Raw genomic sequence first — 25,163 nt, 5'->3', positions numbered from 1 at the left:
TGGCTCAGCTTCAATCACAGTCCAGAAAAAGAGGCCAGGAGCTGGGCAGGAATAAAGGGGGCAAATAACAGTCTTTCAGAGAAAATAAGGAGAGAATATGCTGAAAGATACAGATTGTGCAACAAGAGCAATTGCAGTATGCCCAGTGGGTTAGGAGGAAAGGTGGTCACTGTGCCACTCACTACTGCCCTGAGAAATTGCTTTGGCACAGTGTTCTCTATTACCTGCTTGATTCTGTTTTGCAGCTTAATAAAATTAAGGGGGGGGGGGGGGGGGGGGGAAATCCCTAAATAATTCCTCTAGCAGTTAACAAAATTTAAATGTAGTTATGAAAATGACAAAATTACAAATTACTTTCAAATATAAGCCATGATCAAAGTTGCCAAAATTCATAACCTGAATGATATTTATTTAATATACACATCTAGCACAATGAAAATGAAAAGCAGCTCCAGTCAAAGTCCAAATTACATGGAGCATAAAACCAGCTCTTACTAAGCAAGAATCCTTGGTACCTTTGCCCAAAACTTGGTCTGAACCCAAACTAAACATCATCTGAGGTTCACAAAGTTCAGATAACTCTGCTAATTTTCTAACTGCTACATGCCTCCTTACAGTTCCTGGAATTAGAGGCTGGAATGCCAAAACTGTCCTAGAACCTGTTTCGGTGCAGTTATGTGAATGACACAAAATGTTTTCCACCAAAACTTCTGAAATTGCAGCTGACTTCTGACTTGACTGAGGGCATTACCAGAACAGGCAGGGGACAGACAATCCCAGGCATGGACTGGAACTGACAAGAGTATAAAAAGGCATAAAAGTGCACTTTTTCTCACCTGTTTTTTTTACTGCTGGCTGCTGTATTTTATCCTCAAAATAGGAAAGAGGAGGAAACAAAGGAATTTGATGGCTTGATTTCTGTTTTTCCTTTTTTCTGCCCCCTCCCCCCCCCCCCCGATGTGAGAATATCCTCCTGTGCACAATTCCTTTACCAAAATGATTCCACATAATTCACTCCACCCACAACCAGTTCTGAGGTTCTCCTGTCCTTTGGAGTGTTGCAAGGATGGTCTCTGCAATTCTGAAAATGTGGCTACTCCAGTGTCTCATCATCACTCCCATCATCTCAGAGCATCTCAGAGCATGGCACTTACTGTGCTCTCTTGATCCAGAGCAAGAGAAACTTGGGCTAATTAACTGAAGGCTGAAGTCACAAAATAATTGTGCCCTTGATTCACGGAATGGTTTTGGTTTGGGGCTGGCAGGAGGTGCAATATGACATTACGGAAAATATGTGCCGAAATAATGCCCGTGAGGTGAATGGCAGCCTGAGTGTGTGATGGGGTACTGTGGGTTTAAGCAAAGGAGTGTTTGGCTGAGAGTTGAAATTAGAGCTTATTGTGTGCCCTTGAGTAAGCAAAGCTATAATGGGTTATTGAGACTGCTGACTTCTAACAAACAATGCTCTCTGTGTAAGCATGACATTTTAAAACCATGAAGCCCGAGGCATGTATGCTTATTATCATATGTCTTTTTATCGACTCATTTTATGTAATGCTTTTGAAAGAACAACACAGAAACACACAGTACACGAAGGGAACAGAGCTGAGGTATGTGGATAGGACTGTCACCAAGTATTGGCATATGCCATGATGATGGCCAAGGAACAAAAAAATCTAGGACAACACTTTAGAAGTAGCTGCAACTGTAAATTAGCAACACAAATTTGTTCCAAAGGTGCGGCCTCTCAGGGAAATTTTCAAGCTGGAACTTAATGATCCAGACATGGTGCAGACATACAAAAATCCTTACAATAATGTTCACACAATGGACCAAGAACAGGCTCTTTTTCAATTCAACTTTGACTATTCTTACCATGAACAAGACCAATACAGTTCTTTGCCAATATTACACTGGTGAGAAGATGGAGAAGCTTTACAGATTGTTTCTGAATGATTCCCACATCCTGGGTGTCTTTTCTGTATACTCTCTGTCACCTTCACTGTTTTTACAAGCAGTTTGCCAGCTTCTTGTAGGATCAAGCCCTAGTGAAAAGGAAAGTGCATTTAGTTTTTCTTCTGGTTAATATTTTGCTTAAAAAGATGGGCAAGTAGAAAAAGCTCTATAAACCAGGTGTTGTTTGAGATTTTCAGGACTCAAAACATTTCAAAACATACCCCTAGATGGAAACAGAGCTGCCCTTGTCCTATTTCCCATTCCTGTCACAGCCTGAATGAACAAACATGCTGCTGTCTTCCATTTGTGTTACAGTCGAAGGTGCTGGGATGGGAACGGATTCATCTTGTGCTGTGGTCAGTTCTTATTTCTGTCTGTGGATAATGAGTTATAGCAACACCGCAACGGCAGCAATTCTGGTTGTAGACTCATTGTGGAGACAGAGAGAGTAATAAGAACAGAAAAGCACATTAAAAAACAGAACCCATTTTACGATATTCTTAAAGTTGTGAGGAAAATACAGAAAAAAATTAATCCATTTTTAGAGTATAAATTTTCCTGAAAAACAGAGAAAACGTCTTGCCAATCATTGCTCTATCACTGACAGCAGTGTCATGACAAAATGCACACATGATAGGATTTTGTCTGCAAACATATAAGCTCAGGAAGTATCATTCCCAGACACCACTGCAAAACGTCTTCCTTAATCCCAGTTTGTGTGGTAACTGCCTAGCTCACAAAGCCTGACACTGAAGCAGACTGAATTTAAAGCAAAAGCTTTTTTGTGTGTTTGATTTAACTTGGGAATGTGAAATCCCAAGCAAAATATTGCATCTTGAATGGAAAGCGAAAGTAGTACTGGAAAAATCAGGAATTTCCTTAAGAACCAACTGTCAAAAGCTTTAGTCATGACATCTTCCTCTCCTGCCCACAGCTCAGCTCCACCTGAGATACCCGGCTTGAATGAGTGACTACAAATAGGACTTAAGTTTGGTGCCTACCAGTGCCAAATACCTTTCCTCGTTTCTGAAGCAGGAGCTCATGCTGTGGGTTTGGCTCGTCTGGCTCTGTGCGACAGCAGAGCTCCACTCCAGTCTTTGAGGCTGGGCTCCTCTCAGGGCAACCTCTCTTCTCCCCATCAGAAAGAAAGCAGCCCTGCAAAGGGAATGCAGAAATAGCATTTTTGCCATGCCCCTGCTACTTTATTACCTCCCATTTCCAGACAATGTACACAGAAACCCTTTGTGTTTACTCATTTTCCAATATACTCCAGGTAGTCAGGGACTGAGTTTTCATCCACACTCTAGACATGAAAATATTTATAATATCTGGCAGTAGCCTACCAAAAGAACAGCTACACACAATAGTACCTTAGGTAAAGATGCACCCCACTATTGAACATGTTGCCTATTTCATGTAACAAAGCAAATCTTTTTTTCACATTTTATTAAATACAAAAAGAGACAAACACTACATTAAAACGCCCCAATTCACTTGGATCTGTGCTTGTAGTAGAAGCTCAGAGAAGGATGGAATGTCTCTACTTCTTTTGATTTTGACTGTCTTCTATCCAAGTTTCACTTACAGCAGCAGGCTTGAAAGACATAATGCAATTCACATCATCGATATTTTTTTTTTTTTTTAATTTATGGCACTATGAATTAGAAGATGCATCTGATGTAAGATCAGACAGCTGGTACCAAGTTCTTTTTGTTTGCCATTTCTTAGTAGTGTTCTTAATAGTGTTTTTTTCTATATTTTACACAGAGATTAAATTCTCTGGGAAGAGTGTTAATATACTGGAATAAATATGGAAGGTCAGATAATGTGGAAATACAATTAATGTCACCAAATAGTTACAAGGAAGGGAGGTGGAAGAGGATTTCATTCAGCTGATTTATCACTACATTATATATAATAAGTTAACCTCAGGATAAGGAAATAAACTAGTTTCCCAGGTGACCTGTATCTATTTCTGGCTCTGACATATAGTGAACCATTTTATATATAAATAGACATTTAAAATACATTGTTTCTGGCCAGCAGTCAGACCACAATCAAAAGCAGATCAATACCACAATCAAAAACAGAATCTAAGGTATGTTAGGCACCTGCTTTTCTTCTAAACCCTCTCTGTCTCAAATGCTCAGCATATTTTAGATACAGATTCTCATTTCTATGTGCTTTTATAACAGCCAACACAGCAGGATCTCAGCTGAAACCTACAGGTATGATGCAAATAATAGCAATACTGTACCATCGCCATATGGATAGTATAAACTTTTGGACAAATATATCCGGCACTCTTTCAATCATTGTTTCCTCTTTTGTCTTCTTCCTCCTATTTCCTTTCCTGGCTTGGTGCAGCTACTGGTGCTTCAGTCATCACTCTTTGCCCCAAAAGGACTCTGCACTCTTGTTCTTGGTGACCCCAGGAGAAACATGGAAGAAGGAAAAGGAGATCATCCAAATTACTGATATGTTTTCTTCTTTACTATCTCACATTTTGCCTTGTTCGTGACTTGGCCTTAGCTATGCGCATTGCTGTAAAAATATTTTATTGGAAAGGAGCATGCTAAAGGAACTTAAAAAAATATCTACAGATTAATATCCTTACAAACATCCTTTTCAACATAAAAACGTTCTCAGCATTTTTACCCAAAACTCAATATATTCCATTTTGTTTCTGCTATTATCACAAAGCTGCAAATAAGCTTTTATTTCAGTTCCCTACTAACTTTATCTGAATTCATTCTGCATGAAACGTTACTTACTTTATCTTATACTATGCTAAGATTAAACCAAGAAACATGGAGAAAATCATCAGTTCAAAACGATTAAGGCCGTTTGAGCTAGCTTTGATGCTTATGCATGTCATCTAGAAATGAAAAAGAGTTACTAGGAGACATCTTTCTATCTCTAATTAGTTGGTTACAGTAGTTCTACCATCTCTGTCATCAATCCTTGGTCTTTTGACTCTGCACAAGCAGTTCATTGATACCACTGAATATCTGAAATGTAAAAAATCACACTGCATTTTTACACTGTAGTTGGATACAGACACACAAAGTTCCACAAATGCAGTTTCCATTATGATATCACATTTATCAGTTCTAAATAAATTGATTATCAACAAAGTCTTTACTATTTGATGTGCTTTTTGGCTCATCTGCCAGAGAACTTTGCAAAGGGATAATGGTGGAGGAAGACAAATAAGAAGGGAAAAAATATCTTTAGATATTTAAACCAGTGTTAGATGCATTTAATATATATATGGTTATTTTGATACTAAATAACTAAAAGAATAACAATTAAGATTCTAATCCGATTCTTGACACGGCTCTATTGAAAAACAGCTACTGCAAGACCATACACAAGCGCTATAATTTGTATTAGTCAGGATGTGTAGTGATGCAGAGCACACATGTCTTAAATTAGAAGCTGCCTTTTCATCAGTGTGTCAGCTAAAGACCACATCCTAATCTTAGCCATGTGCCACTCTGCACAGCACATGTGTCTGCAGCCGAGATGAGAGCGCTGTCCCAAGATGTGGCATGGACAAGGGGCTGTTCATCTTGCTGTGCTCCATGAAGGACCTTGGGGGTGGGGGGGAAAACCAAACCAAACCCAAAAAGAAGTAGGTGAAAAGTCAGCACTGTACAGAGATGTGTTTGACCGTGGGTCGCTTTAGAATGGTTCATTTCAAGCAGTTAATTTGTCAGTGTTTTTTCTGAAGTGAAAGGACAACACAGTATGAACACACAAAGAGTGTCTTAATCACTGCAGCTCTTGTCACCCTCCTTGCATAACGGCATTATGTAAGCATCTGATTTGCATCAGCGTACAGCTCTGATTGCTGAGAAAGCAGTTTGCAATTCAATAAGATTCATACACAACATTGCCTTTCTCTTATTTTCTCGCAGTAGTGTTGGTAGCTGGAATTATACAGATTTTTTCCTCACATTAACAAGCACCGAGGCCGCTGTGAATAATATGATTTTTATCTCTGGATGTATTAAAAGACCTTTCAAGACTGAGAAAGATATTGTTCATATTTCATATACTCGAGGCTCAATATGAAAAAGACAAAAAAATGTCACTAGGTCAGGAAGAACAGACATTGATTACTTCAAAGAGAGGGATGGGATTGCTGAACAACACACTTTTAGCTCACAGTGGCTGAACCATTTGCCATCTGGAACTATTTTCTTGGTACTGATGATATCTAGCACCTCCGAGCTCAGCACATTATGTTTTGATTCAGAAAAGCTAAAGATGACATTTCGAGCCCTAATTCGCTACAAACCACACTAAAGACCAGAGCTAAAATCCGGGACATTTAAAAGAGGTGGTCTCAGACATCTTTTACGAGTGATCTCTGCTACAGGAGAGTCAGGTGGAGAACGTGGATTACTTTTACAAAAAGGGGCCTGTATGTTTTTAAAACAAATGGAAATTCGTTTATCAGTGATGGCATCACTCATGAGGCAGTTATCATAAACCAGGTAAAGTTTGCTAGCCCTGTGTTTGAACCACCGGGTCACCAGTGGTTTTGTGAGAAACCATCCCATGTTTGGGCTAGAAAGGGCTGAGGAAGAAGTTCAGCAAAGTGCCCACCTGGAGAGCGAAGGGGATATTCAGTGCTGTGAGCATCCAGCACAGGAGAATGTCCTTCTTTAAAGAAGGGGGTTTATTGGTGAATTCTGAATATTGCAGTAATATCTGAATTACATTATGAAATATACATTAGGGAACAGTGGCAAAAGATTAAAGTGATTGAGTATTGTAGGGAAGGCTACAGGAACATCAAGTATTTTTTGTACAGAAATGGATTACTCATTCTTCAGCTCTTTATTTCAAGGATAACACACTAAACAAATGGATTAAAGCTATTTTTGAGAAGATACTATCTGGAAGTAGGCCAGTAAGCCACAGTTTCTCAAACTGGCCTTTTTTCAACTCTGTGAATTCAGAACTCCCTCCTCATATATGACAGATGACTGAATTCAGGTGAAAGCAGCATAGTGAGGTCTTGGGTTTTTAGATTTCCTGTCTCAGTGTACCCAGATTTTTCAAATACTGTCATTGAAAGAACGGACAATTTATTTCTAAAGATTTTTTCTCCCCTCTGGAAAACGGAACATTTGAGATACCCTTTGGCAATTAAAGCATGTGAAAAAAAAAAGTCAAAAAAAAAGGCATATTTGAGCTGATGAAAAAAACCCTAGTAGTAAAACAAATGAGGTCTTTATTAACATGAACGAACCAAACACATTACATCAACTGCTTCTGAGCTGCTTATGGATTTCTGTAGCCAGAAAAGTTCATGACATTTGTATCTCTATTAGTCATTGTATTTTATTTGAGCTTATTAAAAGACTGCTATATTTCTTTCACCCTTCTTTTTAAATCATTTAGGTTTCTTTTCAAATTGTACTGCTAATGATTTATTTTTTATATAGTGTTTTTTAATAATATTAAACTTTTGGAGGTATTACCAGCTTTCTAGAGAAATGCAGAATGGAAAAAGAAGGAATGCTTCTGTTCAAGCACTATTCTGTAGCGCTCTGACCACTGCCAACAATTAAGAATATTTTCTTTACTCTCAGCTCTGTGATACAGCAGTGAAGATCACTCCATGTTTTACAGCTCAGCTGATGGAAGTGGACAGTTTAGATGCAATGCACGTATATATGGGCGGAAAACCACAAACCGTGACTCTTTTAAAGTGCATGTTTGTGGAGGGCTATACTCAACTGCCTTAAAAGGACATTAATGTATAATTTCGAGCTCACAAGGGTTAAGGAAATGTAATGAGACACCTTAAATCAGTGGGATAGGGCATTACTTTACCAATTTTAAGCATATGTTCCCCTTTGTTTTCCACCAAGTGCTGAAGTGCGCGATATGTTTCTCGGCATCACTGATTCCCAGTATCACTTATTTTCCTCCCCAGTTACCAGCCTGCCTTTCCCTTCTCAGCAAGTGCCAGCCTTCAAATGCAGCCCTTCTTTGCAGCACCAACAATGTCTAGTCTCAATTTATCTCATGTTCTTCACCCCAATTAGTTTAGATCAGATCTCTGTGCCATCAGCATCCAACTCAGATGGCTTTCTTCCCATGTGCATGGGTTACAGAGCAAAGAAGAGAGAACAAGAAATATATTTAACCCACCCCGATACCTCAGTTTTAATGTCTAGCAGGGCTCAGCAGATACAGTGGACAGTTTTACCTGGTGTATAGCATGGTGAAGTATGGACGGATTTTTAAACAGAAGGCAAAATGAACAACTCTCACAAAATCAGCTAAGCCTTTTGAAGAGAAGAAACCCCCCAGACTGTGGCAGACACCCAGCATAAGAAAACTCAGTTTGTCTGGCTAATTCCAAGTGCTGAATAGTGCATTCTGTAATGTGAAACACTTGGCTGTCTGGAAAATGAGTGTTGGTTATGCTAGGAAAACCTCTCGTATGTAACACGGACATCACACACTAACCCATTCCTTTTTCTTTCTCTGTGATCCGTCTCCTTCCCTTAAGTTTCCTAATTTCATTGTGCACTCATGTTGCTCCACATCATGATTCTGCAGCTTATTTCAATTAAAGATTGGTGGTTTTTTTCTTGTCTCCCTATTTATTTCTCTTTTTTCAGAAACCCTATAGACATTAAATTGAGCTTTGGAACACATGTTATTATAACAGATTTGAAGGATGAGACAGATGTAAAGGCAATACCATGCCCTCAAATTCATCATTACAGAAAGGTAACTGAAGAGGTTTTAGGAATACAATAAAAACTCTGAGGTGGCACAAGGATACCATAAAAGGGTCTTATCAACAAGGTTTTTTTGTCATCTGACTCAAATGCCTTTTCATTTCTTGGCTACAGGTGATCTTTAGAAATGTGTATTGAAAATGGCAGGCATTTCTGGCAATTTGATTTTTTTAAACTTCTATATTCTCTTACGGTTCTTCTTGCAAAACCTAACTTTCATGGGCTAGTAGCACCAAATCCAATATTACCTTTCAGAAAAAAGAACACGTACCCTCCCCCCCCTGATTTCACTTTAAGCCTTAAATTAAAATCTGAGTTCCAGTCTTAACTTAGAGCTAGGGTTCATAATTCTAAGCCTATCCCTCAGCCTTCTGTATCACTCTTCTTCAGCCTGCACATCAGTTCATTCAAGAGGCATTCCTCATTACTCTCAAAATCACATGGGCTCTGCCCTCCCCGGCAAATGAGTAACCCAGATGTGAGAGAAATGCGATCTGTATCTCAGCTCAAAGTATTTTTTTGTTCCTTTCATTTTTTGTAAGACGGAGCAGGGTTTTCTTTGCCAGGAGCGAGGGCTTACACCCTCAGCTACGGCTCAAGATTCATAGAAAGCCCCAGCACCAATTACTTCTGACATCCAGCCACCACCACTCTGCCCACCGACAGCCCCACAGGGCTTCACAGGCTCCAGCTGCCTTGTACACCACCTCGAAGGAGAGCTCTGGAACCAGGGCGTGTGACAGGACACGTCCAGCCACGTTGCCTTCAGACATGACTTTGGACAATGGCAGAGACCAGCAGACACTGGAAACTCTCCCCTCTCCCTGAAAACATTGCACAAAGTTGGAAAAATCTCTACTGGATCATGGAGAGGAGGCAGAGCAGAGGTAGATTTTTGACCTTCACCACACGTTAAGGAGCATGTGTCCCAAAGAATCTCTTCAGATGTTAATCCTCCAAATGAGCAAGAAAACAGCAGGCATTGAGCCTGAAGGCACTGAGAGCATTAATAGTATGCCCTCCAAAATATTAATTCAGGAGCAAGCACTCCACCAGATGTATTCCTTTAGGCTTAAAGTCACCTTTCAGTGGTTGCTTTATTGAAGGAGTTTTTCCTGAAACAGCAGTTGCATCCTGGTGCTGTAGCAAGCCCCAGAAAACTCCCAGTAATAGCAGCAATGAGAAATAAGACAATGAAATTGGTCAAAAAAACAGCTGTAGCAGCTAGTACTAAGGCACACACAGAGGATATACAATGTAAGCGAAAGCATGGTTTGAGTTTGTATTTGCTTTCAGTATCAGATACAGAGTAGGTAACCTCCACTTTCAATTCCAAATGCCTTTTTCTGTGCCTTCTCCACAAAGTGAGGCAAATCCCTGCAGATTTAACACAAGCAACTTTCAAAAGAGCCTTGTTCCACATAAAGCATGCTGATGGCACTATGAACACAACCAGTTCCCGTGAAGGGACTGCAAGGAGAACTGACTGTGTAAGACTCAGATTTTGAGCCACGATGCAAAAATATTTTAACCACCTTGGACTTTTTCTTCGTAAGTGGTTCTTTTAGTGTGAAACTAGCACAGGTCACTTATGACGGGAACACGTTTGCATTGATTAGAAACTAAGGCCATCAAATCAAGAACTGGTATTGGTAAAATCCACCAAGCTGTGGAGAACACAGGTTGTCTTTATGACCGGAGTTAGTTTTTTGAAATAGCCAGAATATGATTTTCAAACATTTTAGAGAACCTTAGAGGGTCTCAACACACAGCCAGACTCCATCCCTTTCCTGAAAGTATTCCTATAAAAGCACACAAGCAAATTGTAAGAGGGCCAACAGATCAGCAAAGTAAAATGTGAAATTGCCCTGTGTAATTTACAGACCCAGGACTCAGTCTCACCTCTCCAGGTTCACAAGATGGCGATCCGTCATCTACTCCCTTGTACTGAAACCCAGGCATCACATCTCTTTGAAAAAACAATGCAAGAAGAAGGTCTTCCTCCTCCATCCCCTGCCACCACACCACCCACGAAACAAGAAATGAGCTGTATTGTGTCTGAAAGGAAAGGTGGAATTAAACCTGTAGCTGTTTTTTTGCCCAGGCGGTATCTGCCGTACTTAGCTGTCAGTAAGTATGTGAAGTTGATCCTGTTAGAGCGCACTGTATCTCTCCTCAGAAAACTCTCACCTCTCCAAAAGTGGGAATGGACTACTCACAGTTGAGCTGTCACTTTGATTCTGACCTTCAGAGTGCATTTTGTGTTCCTTCGTTACAAGTCTGACACTTGCAGCTTGTTTGTGTTGTTAGCATCTTTGTATGCTAAGCTGCACATACCAGGGTTCTCACACAGAAGCTGAGGGGAAGACATAAAAATAAGATACCACACTTAACCAACTGGACAAAATCAACAAACTCCAGAAAAAAAATAGCATTAGTGGACAGGTTTAGGTCTCTGGATACATTTCTAACCTATTGACTTTATTTTTTTTAGCGATGATGGGATGAGTTCTGTAGTGTGAGGAAAAAAGAATTTTGGATGGAGAATTAGGAATTTTTTAAGGGGGACAGGATTCACAGAGGCCACAAGAGCTTTGCTTCATTTCTGATCTACTTCAGGGTTGGTAATAAACTCATTACCTTGGCAATACTGAACAGAGATTAATAGGGGAACTCTGAGAGACAGAAAAGCAGAGATGAACAAGACATGTCAAGATACATATGTTCAAAGAGCTATGTCAGCTGGCCTCTGAGAGAATAATGATACCACAGGTGCAAGGACTGAAAAGAGATCAGGTAAAAGCTCAGTATTTGTATTAAAAAGCTCCTAAAACTCACAATGAAGTCTGGTGAATATAGTTCAAATGTTACCTTAAACACACCAAAAATAGAGAAAACAATGGAATATTGTAATGTCACACCTTTGTAATGATGTGAAATTAGCTTCCAATAAACAGCTCTCAACCAGACTGGAGGCTATATATCTTCCAACAGTGTACTGTCTTAGAAGGTTTTTACAGCAGCAATGTGGGTTCCTTTTCTAACATTTTAATGACTTTGTGAGACAGAAGACACCAGTGGAGATCCATCAACTCACCCAACAGTAGATTTGGCCTGGATAGTCAGAACTTCCAGTAAAATAGGATCACAGTTCAGATGGGAAGGGACTGCTTGACCGTTCTTACAGTGGAAAGTTTTTCCTTATATTCTGTCTCAGTTGCTCTTCTTTCAACCTATGGACGTTGCCTCATTGTGAAGAGCCCATCGTACAGACCTATTACTGCACTGGCTGAACAGATTTCTGACAGCGCTTATTTTCCCTCTTTAACTGGGGAGGGAACTCAGACCAAACAGCCACATTTCCTCAGTCAAGTTAGATTACAGAAAGTTCAACCATAATGCCACCCTTTTTATTCCCTTTGAACTAATTTTTCAAAAGATTTGTAAAAAATAAAAGAAGGGAAAATCAGTTCTAGGAAGTGGGTCACTACTTATACTGCTTGCCTAGGAGTAGATACTTGCCGAGATCGACAAGAAAATGACACCAGTCAGCAAATTTTTTTGTTTACAGTTACTTTCACTCTCTAGTCTACTATCTTCAATGGTTTAACTTTCATACAGCTCAGGAAGTTTCCTATTTTAACAGTAGCTTTCTGGCTTTGCTACTAACATCACAAAAAGATCTGTTTGTACTAGGTTTACCTCTTTTCCTCATTTTTGTTTCAAAAAAGAGAAAGATGCTGAAGTGTATCAGTGCAGTATGATTTGCCAAAGCACCTCCTGATTGCCAGTCAGAGAAGCAAAAGGATTCCTCTCACTTGCACTGGTAGGCATTGCACATATTGGAATTGATGCTGATTAATTAGATTCAATAGAATGAACCAAAGCAAATATTTAATAGAGCAGGGTGAACAGTCAAAGCAAACAGTTTGTAAATAACTCACTGGCTGAAAATTCAAATTCATCCAAGTGACTTCAGCAAACATGAACCACTAAAAACACTGCCCAACAACCAGGAATGACTCCCAGTCAGGAGAAAAAAAAAAAAAAAAAGAAAAAAGAAAAAAAGCTAAATTAGCATGAATACTATTTGCTCAGCTTTAACCTTTACATTAAGTTGTATGAGGCAAAACTGTTACACTTTGTTCAGCTTGAGGATTGCATAAAAACTCTCTACAAAAGTACATTTACAGCTCCAACCCTGAAAATCTTTCTTCCTTGAGTCTCCACCTAATGGGAGTATCACATTTTGTCAAAATTTTGAAATCATTGGCAATTATTATTCAAAGGTTTTATACCACTGTTCTTCCTTTCCAGCAGTTTTGAATGGTGCAGTTTTTTATCAATTTTGGTAATAAGCTTCTAGGTAAAACTCTCAAAACCACTTATGACTTATAAATCTTAGTCCCTTTCTTTTAAAAACTGGTCTAAGACAATAGTCCACTTACCTCCAAAGTCAAAATTACAATGTTATATGAAGATTTTTTGATGTTTATGTCTTGAGCATACCCTTGCTTGATACACTGCTTTGGTAAAGAATATGCCTTCACTAGAAAGCAGCCCTTGTTCACTGCATACTGTATCTTATCTTTGCAGGAGAGCTGTCTTTGAACTCATATACTCATAAGTAAGATTTAATGATATACAATACTTGCATGCAACATAATTACATTTGAGCCTAGAACACTTTTTTGTGGTTCAATGATAAAACTATAAATGAACACTTTGAACAAAATCCCTAAGTGGTTAAACCACATTATAAAGTAGTGACATTTGGCTAAAGAATCAAAACCACACAAATAAATAATTATATGTATGTTTGAGCAGGCTGTGCATGTGAAGAAGATGAGTCACTTCATTTTTTTTACACTGGCCTTGTGACAGCTGAGCAATGTAATTACCTTCTTTTGCATTGTGCTAGTTTTATCTCATTGGTATTAGATTTTTATTTTTTCCATATTCTAATTTCTGCAGCGGGTGAAGTGCAAGACTCAGGGAAGCAAGGCATTGCTATAATTTAGTCTGCTCAGGTTTCATCTAAAGAATATTTCAGTACTTCTAAATAAAAATAAAGCAAAAGTGAGGGGACTCTTGTTATTATGCACCCAAACAATGGTTAAAAAATATTGCTACTGAACAGTTTCACATTGGATTGATTTACCTTCATTTAAAGAAAAGGAAAGAAAAACAAACAAGAAAATCCTTTCGATCAGGCCAAAGGGTTTATTGAATCCATACTATGCATAAAATGTATTTAAGAAGGTATATAAAGCTAGAAATATGGTTGGGGTTTTTGTTCCTCATGCCAAATAAAATAAAAAAGCAAAAATGACTGTATTTACAGTGATGACTCTGTAGTTGACTTGTGAAATATGAGTGAGCACAGGGCAAATAGCAGAAGGCATGCCAGGCTACTATTATTACCACCAAAACATGTAGACAAACAAAAAATACACAAAAATCTTGAGGTTTCAAACACATAGCAGAAAGTCTGGGTATACCCTTAAATAATGAAATACTAATAAATACCCCTTTCCTATTATCACATATATCCCAATTGGAATTAATGTCAAGAAGACTTCTGCCCATATCAGGCTTTGGCAAGATCCCTGTAGAGCCAGTTAAGTTGGACAACTGTTAAGACACAATTAGTTTTAGAATCACATGTGCTTGTGTTTTTACTAATGAGCTTGAAGACCAAGCCCTTGAACAGGCTTGTTCATCACAAATAGATTCATGGGCATAAAAAAAAAAAAAAAAAAAAAAAAAAAAAGGAAAGTACTCCTGGTAAAGCAGCATACGAAGAGTAAGGCACTCATATTTTGCACTAGTTTGGAATCTGGGATTCAAACTACTACAAGACATCTACAACAGTACACTTAGACATGTACACCAAAATGAGATGGCTGTGACCTAGAATAGGCCTCCATAAAGCAAGTATCTAAATTTGGTGAGAAAAATCTCACCTGAAGTGACAAACATATACAGTACAGTAGTCAAGCTTTTACTTAAAATATTACCCAGTAGTGTGAAAGGAGTATCACCTTGCATCTGGTTATCTGGGCTGACTCAGCAGTCAGACAAGAGCACTGACTTGATGGTAGCACATGTGCGTGCATGTAAAAAAGGGATGAAGATCCTGGCTTTCACACCACCTCCATTCTCTAACCAACATCACCTTGGCCTTGCTCGGGTTGCATTTCAGCCAGACAGTGCAGGAGGGGCGAATGGATTTGCAGTGAGTGCTCTGCCAGAGCTCTGCTGGAACACGGGTACTCCCGCAGTGCTACAGGTGCTGTCACACAGCGTGAGCTGAGGGAGGCACACTCATCGGCAGCCAAAAACACCAGACCAAATCCAGGTTTCATTACTCATTTTGTAGCTCGGTGACATTTCCATCAACTCATACAAGCGCTAACAAAGAAAAAAGTAATTTTGGACCATCGACTCTGAAATCCTCTGTGCTGCAGCAGATATTCTTACTAGCCCACAATACTGCTGAGTGAGTCATACAGGGACGTTTATGAATATGAAAAATTAGATATTTTTTTTAAGACAACGATTTTGATCTTAGTATTAAATTCTGAACTTTTGCGGTGAAAACCAGTGCAGATTATCTTTTTATATGAAAGTATTCCAGTACCACACAATCCCCCAAGCAGCACATTTTGCACATACAGCAACTTTCTTACATGATTGTGAATAACGGGCAATCTACTGGCAACACTATACAGGAGTAAAAGGATGAACAGCCTTACACACAAAACCTATTAAAACTAAAACCACTAGGCTCTGTGTTCAAGGCATTCAAAAGTCGAAGTCAGAAGCATTACTAATGACAGGCACATGTAATAAGATCTGTGTGGTGAAGCACTGCATCGTTGTGGCCAGATTTAGAGCCAGATCATCACTTTAGAAATATCAATAGCTGGATAAGGTCCAAGTTACTTCCTCATCAAAGCAGCATGACTCCTGACTCCAGTGCAAATAATAACCTCAGTTTGTGGAGACAAAGTCCTGATCAATAATGAATCTTAACATGTCTATGGGATCTTCTGCCTTCTCAAGTGTGCATTAGTACTGACACCTTCTTGGCACTCTGCCAGCAGCGGCTGCTCGCTGAAAGTTGAGTGGCAAATGTGGGCTGGTGAAAGTTGAATAAAAATATGATGTTTGAAGTATGGTTTACCAGAAAAACGATACAACTGTAAAATGCGACTATGGGAAAAACTAGAGAAACAGTTGATTGTGGTTATTACATTTCTGATAGGAAGTATAGCTTGACACATGCATGGTTAAGGCCCTAAAAAAATCTCACAAGACCTTAGTCCTTCACACCAACTCCCCAGGTTTTGGAGCCAAAGGACAATCATCAATCTTTTCAAGTTTCTTGTGGATTACCATACAGCCTGCTCACCAAAGTCGTAACTGAAAACACTACTAATTTTGCTGTTTAACAGAACACCACAGATTAGCTATGGGCCACATATCAAAGCCGTGTGAGTCAGAGTTAGAGATGCACAGCTCTGGACTATGCACACTTCATTTCGCCAGCTCGAATTTCTGATGCTTTGTCTCTCAAAATAACCCAGTATTCACCAAGAACGTCCCTGGAAACCTCTGAGAAAACAGGAATTGTTTTACTAAATCAGACCCCTGACCCATTTAATCCTTTCTCTGGTAACATGAAGACTTAAGAAGCTAGGCACTCATGACCACCAGGATAGGTTTCACTCTGATTTTCAGTGTAACTCAAGAGATTGACTTAAAGGCAAAATTGCAGGCTTTGCTCTTCATTCTGCATTTTTATTATCATAAATCTGGATGTGAGTTATAGCTTTACAATCTTGATAAATATTTCAAAACATCTTCTGAAGGTCTCAATTCTATGGCTTATGTTCACATGAGGAAAGAGCATAATTTTAAACGATTGCCTGCCCAGGTTTCCTCTATGATCATACACTATATCCACAAGCATGCCGACACAAATACAGAACCCCCCATGCTCTGGGAAATGCTTTACTCGTAGTAGGTTAGGACTGAGCCCCCAAATAAACGTCTTGTACATTTTATGTAACTCTTGTATTCACCTAATAAGTGTTAAAGTAGATGTTAAAATTCAAAATATTCACAGCCATTACTCTGATAGAAATGTAAATACCTCAAAAAAACATTTGAGCAGACATTCCTGCAGGACCGAATGGAAATTCATCAAAGAGCATAAATGCTTGCCTAAACACCCACTGATGTTGGCAGCATAACCGTATGTGAACCTTCTGACTGAATCAGGACCTCTAACTGCTTCAAGCCATATTTTCATCTGGACTTCCAGAGATGTCACTACCATTCCACTCACATGTCCTGCATGGCATGGGCACATGGATAATGTTTCATATGTACACATATGATATATACAGACTCCAGAGGCCGGAAAAATGCATTTTACTCATAGCATTCCAAATCTTCCCTGGAGCACATATACATAAATTCTAGAAACCCTGACTTTGTAGTATTTCTGCAGAAATTAAGCTTGTCTAATGTTTTCACAATGAAGAACTGAAAATCAGACTTCTGAAGTCATGTTTATGTGCTTTAAGAAATGACCTGATTTTTAAAAGCACTGAGCCTCAGGTGACTTTGGTGGATTTAGGGGAGAGGTTTTCTAATAGAGCTGGAACAAATGCCTAATCTGCTCCCTTTTCAGTTGGTAGGAGTATTACCGTTGAGCTCAGTGGAGCTCAGCTGCTAACTTTTAGACTTCTGTTTTCAAAAATGGGTAGTCATAGGAACTGAATACCAAAGAACACTCAAAGAACAGGGCAGGGTTTTCAGAACACCACAACTGAAACACACTCCCTATTTCTCGGTGTTTACTGTCACTGCTTGTTTGAAAGACAAACAGGTGTATGGGAAATAGGATATGAGAAAGATGTCTTCTTGTTTCAAAATACTTTTAATCCTATCATATCTCCTATGCCCCCCTTGCCTGAGCCTTGAAAGAGGAGATATGCCATCTGTTTCAATAAAAAATGAGAAGTAAATATGTATATAAACAAACACATGACTGGGGCAGTGCTAGAACTAGGGAGAGCAAATCAAGAATCTATCTTTAAAATATTAAACAAGGAAAATTATGAAACAATAAACCACCTGTCCTTTCAGCACTCTATTCTTCAATACTTGGGGAAATGTTTCTTTTAACTACTACAATTATATTTGTAAATTTTCCTTGGAGCATCACATTTTTGTAATCATCAAAGCTACAAAAAGTTTATCATTTAAAACAACAGACTGAAGGAGTTCAGTAAGCTCAATTCTCCCTACTTCTTTTTAATTTTCATTTCATTTATTGGTTATTAGTAGAATCTTCTCAACCATGTTTCTCTTCTAGGTACATTTTCTTTTAATGATTGAGTTTCCTCATATTGCAGCTGATGCACTTTTCAGTGTTTTAGTTATAATTACCAAATTCAAAATGAAAATGAAAAACACTTAATTATGTAATTGTCTTAGAGACAGCACGATAATTAAAGCCCTCAGAAAATCAGCCCAGAGGCAACTGGCTGTGGAGAAAGGTAAAGAAAATATAATACAGGCATCTCAGAAACGGACTAAATAAAGCATTCTAGGGAAAGAAATTATACATGCATCCCTGAACAGATGCCCTGAAGAACTGTATACCTTAACCATTATAAAATATCATATTTACACAACAGAGCATGTACAGCAAGACATGTCACCATAAATTGGCTATTCAGAAGTTGTAAAAGATAAGAGACTGAAGCTATAAATGACATTACAAGAAACAGTGTTTAAGATGAAAATAAAATGTATGACAAAAATTAAGAAGAAAATTTAAAATATAGGTGGGATTAATCTGCAAATAAAACTGTTAAAAGTTTACTAAGCAATGCATAAAAAATAATAAAAGCTGAAGATGTTCTTGTTGAAGGACTAATCTAAAAAGTTACCTCTAGTGTTGTGATAAATCTTCAAGTAGTGGCACTGAAAGTGTGCAGATGTCATATTAAAAGTCAGTACAAACTTCTTTAGACACAGACCTCCAAGCTATTACACTTTCCTAAACTTTGGAAGTATCTGCAGCTGCACACAGCAAAACCAAAACCAGCTGGACTCTCTTATACAGCAAAAGGGCAAATCTAAAGAAGTTTCACATTTATGACTTGCATGAGAAATCCTTCAGCTAAACTCAAACAGAAACATTTACCCTGATAAAAAGCCTTAACCCCTTCATTCTGGCTCTGTGAGGTGATGACACAGGAGAGGATTAGGTTATGATCAGATGGTGGGACTGGTTAAAAACCACAGCATTTTTGCTGCTGCCCAGAGACAGGAAGGGTGACTGTGTGCACACTCAAAAAGTCCCACCAGGAGCAAGGGGTGATACAAGCCCTCAGAAGTGCTCAGAACCCACGTGGAGAATGGTCCGTCTGTATATAACGTGCACCACCTCTGAATTAACAGCACCAGAGTTCTTATGCTGTTTCTCCTGAATGCCATCACCACACAGAAAATACCGTTACATTTGAAGTTAACAGAATACGTGAACAATGATTTTCTTTTTCATGCTAGAAGCCTCAAACTGCCACACAAGAAATCAGCTTCGTTCTGTTCCCAGCAGTTAACATTCATTTCACATGTGTTTTGGCACTTGGCAGTAGATAATTATTGGCTACACTCTTTGCCATTAAGTACTTTCCTTTTATAATTAAGAAATCCTTTGAATTGTGGACAGTTAACTTTTCTATTGCTAAAGATTGCAAGCAATTAGTATGTAAATTACAAGTTGGCATCGACAGCTCATATGGACAAGATAATGCTCATGCACTGAAGGCTACCTGTGCTTAATGTAAAAACAATATAAAATAATGATTTTTGTAAGTTTCAAAGCATTTAACTTAGAGTGGATCAGAACACAGAACTGCTTGCTTCCTTCTATTGGTGTGAACCAAGGCACAGGTTCAGTGAAAACTGGAAGACGCAAATTTCTTCAGAAGACTTTCTTTCACTTCCCTTCTTTATACAGTTCTTACCTTCGCGACACTTGGACTCACACCTCTGTGATGCTCAGTCTGTGTGGCACCCATGAAACAAGAGGTTCTGGAAAAGAGATATAAGAGTCAAACCACTCCTCGAGATTGTGAGATCTTTTAACAGTGGTTCCAGAGGTGCTAGCCAGTGCTTGAATAAATTAGGACACAGTATCCTGCTAACCAGCTCCGGCTTCTGCCTTCCAAGTTCCCCCAGCACACCTTTTGTGACTATAAAACACTAGCTGATATCAAACTTTATTTTTAATATGTACCTATATAACCCTATTTATATATAAAGCTGATGCTTCTTTCCAGTGAAGCTACTGACTTGCTGCATTTATGGTACATTGAACATATATTTTATCTGAAATTAGATTTGAGAGCATTCTCCTAATTCTCCGCTGCAACTGTTTTAACCCTGTTTCTTGACACTTCCATGAAAAAAAAAAAAAAAAAAAATTACATTCCCACGCCATTTTGGCCCTTTCAGCTACCTGTTCTTTCCCCCATTTCTCGATTTGTCACCTCAGGCACTACTTCATCCACAGAAGTCCACGAAATGCCCTCAGGATCTCCAAAATACATGCAAACAGCTCGGTAACAAATAGCTTCAGGGAGGCTAAATTTACCAGGAACCGCTTTTGGCACCTTAGGGCACTAGTGAGGAAAGAAATGCTGAAAAATAAATCCCTGAGAGACGGCCCTCAGCACTGCCGACACGGCCAGGCCCGACAGCCCGGAAGCGGGCAGCCCCCCCCCCCCCCCCCCCCGGAGCTCCGCTACGGCGACGAGCGCCCCCTGCCGGCTCGGAGGAGCGGGCGGCTGTCGCCGTCGTGGCGGGCGGGCAGCGGCCCCCACCGGCCGGCGGCGAGCGGTAAGGGCGGTTCTCGGGCTGCGTTTGCGTCCGGGGTTGGAGCGGCACCGCTGGTCTCGTTAATTCTGTGGTTTGAGGCTCTACGGAGGTGAAAGTTAACGACCAGAACGGAAAACGAACGGCGGGTCCAGGCCCGCCCCGGTTCGGCCCGGCCCGGCCCCACTGAGGCGACCATCGACCTCCTCGCCCCGCCGCCGCGCCCCGCTCTCCCATAGGCTGGCGGCAGCTCCGCGGCAGCCAATCAGAAGGCAGTTGTCAGGCGCTGCCGTCTATTTTTAGCCTGCACCGAGGGAGGCGGAGGGTGGCGGGTGCCCGTGACTGACTGACAGGGACGGACGGGCTGACAGGGACGGACAGACTGACAGGGACGGACAGACTGGGACAGACAGGCACTCCCACGGCCGAAAGGGAAGGGTGGGAGGCAGTGAGCTAGCTGTAGCGTTGACTAAAGCCCGAGCGAGCGGAAGGGTGCTGGAAAGCAGCGTCAGAGCCGGGCTGCCGTGCACCTTCCTGTGGAGGGGGGGGGAACCCCAACCCCACCGCTTCAAGCAATGTTTTTTAAAGAAAACGTTGAAACAAGAAGTATTCTGTTAAAAAAAAAAATAAAATAATTGCAATGTGCTTCAAGCAACGCTTTCTAAAGAAAATGTTGAAAAAAGAAGTATTCTGTTAAAAAAAAAAATTAATTGCAATGGCGGTTGCAACCGAGAATGGCTCTGCAGACCGCTCCATCCCCTGTCCGCCCACCTTCGTTCTCTCCGGCCTTGAAACATTGAGTGGGATGGCCGGGTGCAGCATGCAAAATGGCTGATGTGCCCGCACAAAATCACTGTACCGATCGTACAGGTGGTAGGTGGCCTCTTGAACAAATAAGCAGCAGAAGGGAAAGTTCAGATGATTAGCGTGAGCTAAATTCTGCATCTTTTAAAGTTTATTTTGAATGTTCTCATTTAATTAAAGTCACGCATAAGGTAGCTGGTTATCTCTGTAGCTGAGGTGCTTCTGATACGTTGTTGGTCACTATTGAATAATGATAGATATGTAGGCTCTGGGGAAAAAAGATTAGACATCAACTCTTAGATAATACTTACATTCAGTATTTTGGAGGGTTCAGATATTTCAGGTAAGTGGAATTGCATTATTTTCCTGTTTCTCACAGAGGTCCAGATTCAATAGAGTGTTTTCATATATCCGTGAATTCAGAAGGATTAGACAAGGGCTGCAGCATGCAGTGAAGTACAGGGATGAAACAGGGCCCCTAGTTTAGAAAAGGAAATGCTAAAGTACAGTAAGGAAAACTGCCCTTCTAGTATTTAATTCAAGACTTAAACCAGTAACAATACCAGACTATTGTAGAAATGTCAAGGAAAAAACTGGTCTTGCTAAGCAAATTTTTAAGACTCCTATATAAACATAGTGAGTTTAGATATCTCTCTAAATATATGGGTACTTAGCCACAGGTGATCAACTATTTGCGGGCTTGTGCATAATGATGGATTGTAGTAGCTTCATAGTGACCTGCTGACAAAAAATACGAAGAGTGGATGAAATGGAGACCTATCTGTGCAGTAAGTCTGCAGCCCCCAAAAGGAGTGAACTGATTGTAGGTCTTGTGCTAACCCTATCGCACAGGAATGGATTTCATTGCCCATGTGCACTGAGGTAGAGTTTGGACACCTTGAGAAGAAAATCTTGCAAAGTGAGACAGACTACAAAGTCAGCCAACAGCCATTCGTTTTGCAATGAAAAGTATTCCCTGACAAATCTTGCAATATCGGAGCAGATATTTGCCTGGCTGCTCCTCATCATCACCAGCCCTTAAGTGATGGTCAGTGTCAGGCTGTTCTGAAATCCTTGTCCTCATTACTCGATCCCCCAGTTGCCAGTAGGACATACCAAATCGGCAGCGAAACAAAAGAACAAAGTCTGCTGTGACAATGTTTGGATGCCATTTCAAAAAAGTGGCCTGTGGATTTAAAATCTGCCCGGAAAATAATGTTGTTTATTCTGTCATTGCCAGAACATTGATATAGTCAGAAACATTATTTCAATGAAGTTTTTACATGCCATTGAACATTTTCTCTGTGTTCACGGGTTGTCAGTCTTATGAGCAGATTAAACTAAGTTCTCACAGAGGAAGTTCACGCAGCGTGAATTCCGTTAGCTTTGCTGATCCCATTATGCACCATAATGCGAGAGTGAAGATTGCTCTGCATAAATATTCATCTAGCATCTTTCAAGTTTTCACTTTTCATTCTGCTGCAGCCTGACCCTGTCTGCCACTTTTCTCTGAATAATCATTACTGCTGAGCAACCCATTTGGAGAAAAATGTATTTGCAAGACTAAAATACCCAAACAGCTCTGGACTCATGGATTGTCACTAGGACAAGTTGCAGCCCATTGCAATGTATAGCTGTGGATATTAAAATGATCTAACGTGCTATTTGGAATTGATGTGCATTTTTCTCTGCAAATGTCATGGCCTCTGGCTCACACAGAGGCCATACTGAACACATGGGTGGTGCCAGCGCCCCAATTTTCTCTCTGGTCACTCCAGGTCCAAATTGTAAGTTTTTCCTGGTTTAATTCCAGTAGGTTTTGAATTGTATCAGTGATTTTTTTTTAGTGCAGTTTCTATCAATCCCCAACCCAAAGGCTCTGCTTGTGCATTGAGGTGAACTGGAATTGGTGAAAATAACATAAACCATGTGATGTGTTTTTGTGCAGGCAAGGAGTCAAATCAAGGGCTTTTTCCATATCACGTGAGTTAAAATAACTACACATTAGAGGATTTAGCCAAAACATGGTAAAATTGACCACAATTCTCTTGTGAATCCTCAACAGGTCCTGGGATATGTACGTCTACTCCCCACAATTGTTAATCCAGCCAGTAAAGGAAATTGTTACTGAGGTCCATTCCCAGATGTACTGCCTTGTGTTTCAGCCTGTGTGTTTCCAGCACGTGAGAACAGGCACAGATTTTCTAGGTGAGCTGAGGGGATTGCATCCCCATCCCCCTCCATTGGCATTGCAGTGTGTGGAGCGTACTTAACTGAGGATGTGATGGCTGTGCTGTGCACATTAGCTGTTTGGTTTCAGGGAAGAGTGTGCATGAGTTTGCCCCCCACCCCCCAGTTATGCAGCTGAGTTACTTATATTTGGGAAAAGCACAGAGTCAGCACCCTGAAATGCAAGAAATGACCACCCCGGGGAAATCATTCTCCAGCTCATGGGGTCTCACATCCATGCTTCCATGCTGTGACTTCAGGGACATGAGCAAGATAAGTTTTTTAGTGGCTCAGTCTTGCAGTCACAGCTCCTTAATACAGAGCTCTCCTACAGAAGAAAACCCACCCTGCCAACCAAAGCAAGCAGCTGCCAGAGAAGGGCAAGAGGCACTGCAGGGATGCATCCCTGTGGCAAGAGTGCGACGAGCCACTTCACAGGCTGTGCTGCAGCAGACCTTCCCGAAGCTTTCCTTGGGCAAAGCATTGGAGAGCACAGCCTGTTCTCCCATGCAGTGCTCTGAGACAAGCTGGCAAAGGGAGACACAATTTTCTACTTAAAAGATGTCTACTTTTGCCAGGTATTATCATAACACTTTTCTTCTTTCCTGTTTTTTTCATCATCAGAAATCCCACCAGACACCACTTACATAATTTCCCTGCTTATCAGCTTGACATCTTAATTGCAGTAACTGCACCAACAGGGAAAAGCTCCTAGATAGCAGGCACCAATGCCACAACAGGTAAAAAAGAGCAATCATATTACTCAAGGAAGACCAAAGTGGTGAAAATATGCTCTCCTTGAAATTCAGGTTTAAACCAGACATGTTTCCATGCTGACTGAAGTCAATGAAATCTCTTTCCAGCTAGACAGCTTTGATCCAATCCTCCAGCAAAAAAAAAAACAGTGCAGGGTAGAAACATTCATGTGATGAAGGCTGATGATTCGGAAAGGTTTGTTACTGCCTGACTTTGGGCCAGCTGCTTGGCCCTGGTCCTGCACCAATGTACTTGCCTGTGTGCTCACACAGAGACTAACAGAAACCTGGACATCAAAGAAATGGGCCAGGTGTTTTCCAACAGAAGACTGGGCTGTTATTCTCTCTCTAAAGAGCTACTATGTTCATAATGATGCCCCAGTCTGGTTTAGTAGGAAGTTAGAATGGCAATAATTTTCCCATTAGCTGTAGCATAATCCCTTTTTTAATGTGTACTTCATATCCACAAGCCTTAAAATAGATCTTGTCTCTGTGTTTTATGATGACTGATGCTAACATTCATATCTCTCAGTGCCCTATGCCTTTTTCTAAAAGAAAATTGTCATGTAAAAGACCCTTGTTCTTCTAATTAAGATCAAATCATTCGTAAAGTACATTATATTTTGGACCTGTCACATCAGAGTGTATACATCACATTGACTTATGTGTGGTGCGGTCAATCAGCCGTGTGAGTGAAGGATTATGCACAGGCTTTCTGGATGCTTTGGGGCTTGAGCCCTGC

General features: G+C 40.3%; 1 long non-coding RNA gene across 2 annotated transcripts; it reads right to left on the bottom strand.

Moving 5' to 3' along the window:
• Positions 1–283: 283 nt before the first annotated feature.
• On the bottom strand, positions 284–21,536 carry LOC126034427 (uncharacterized). 2 transcript variants are annotated; one of them, XR_007504623.1, is made up of 6 exons: positions 20,278–21,536; positions 19,784–19,850; positions 10,632–11,085; positions 4,183–4,377; positions 2,178–3,111; positions 284–2,045 (listed from the first exon to the last, which is right to left on the bottom strand). It is a non-coding gene; the product is annotated as an uncharacterized LOC126034427 (long non-coding RNA). The 2 variants fall into 2 exon arrangements; XR_007504622.1 differs by lacking the exon at positions 10,632–11,085 and having other exon boundaries at positions 4,214–4,377; positions 20,278–21,528.
• Positions 21,537–25,163: the final 3,627 nt, after the last annotated feature.

The sequence above is a fragment of the Accipiter gentilis genome, chromosome 34 (assembly GCF_929443795.1).
Source record: "Accipiter gentilis chromosome 34, bAccGen1.1, whole genome shotgun sequence".
Classification (NCBI taxonomy): domain Eukaryota; kingdom Metazoa; phylum Chordata; class Aves; order Accipitriformes; family Accipitridae; genus Astur; species Astur gentilis.
This window is presented reverse-complemented; position numbering and strand designations above follow the sequence as displayed.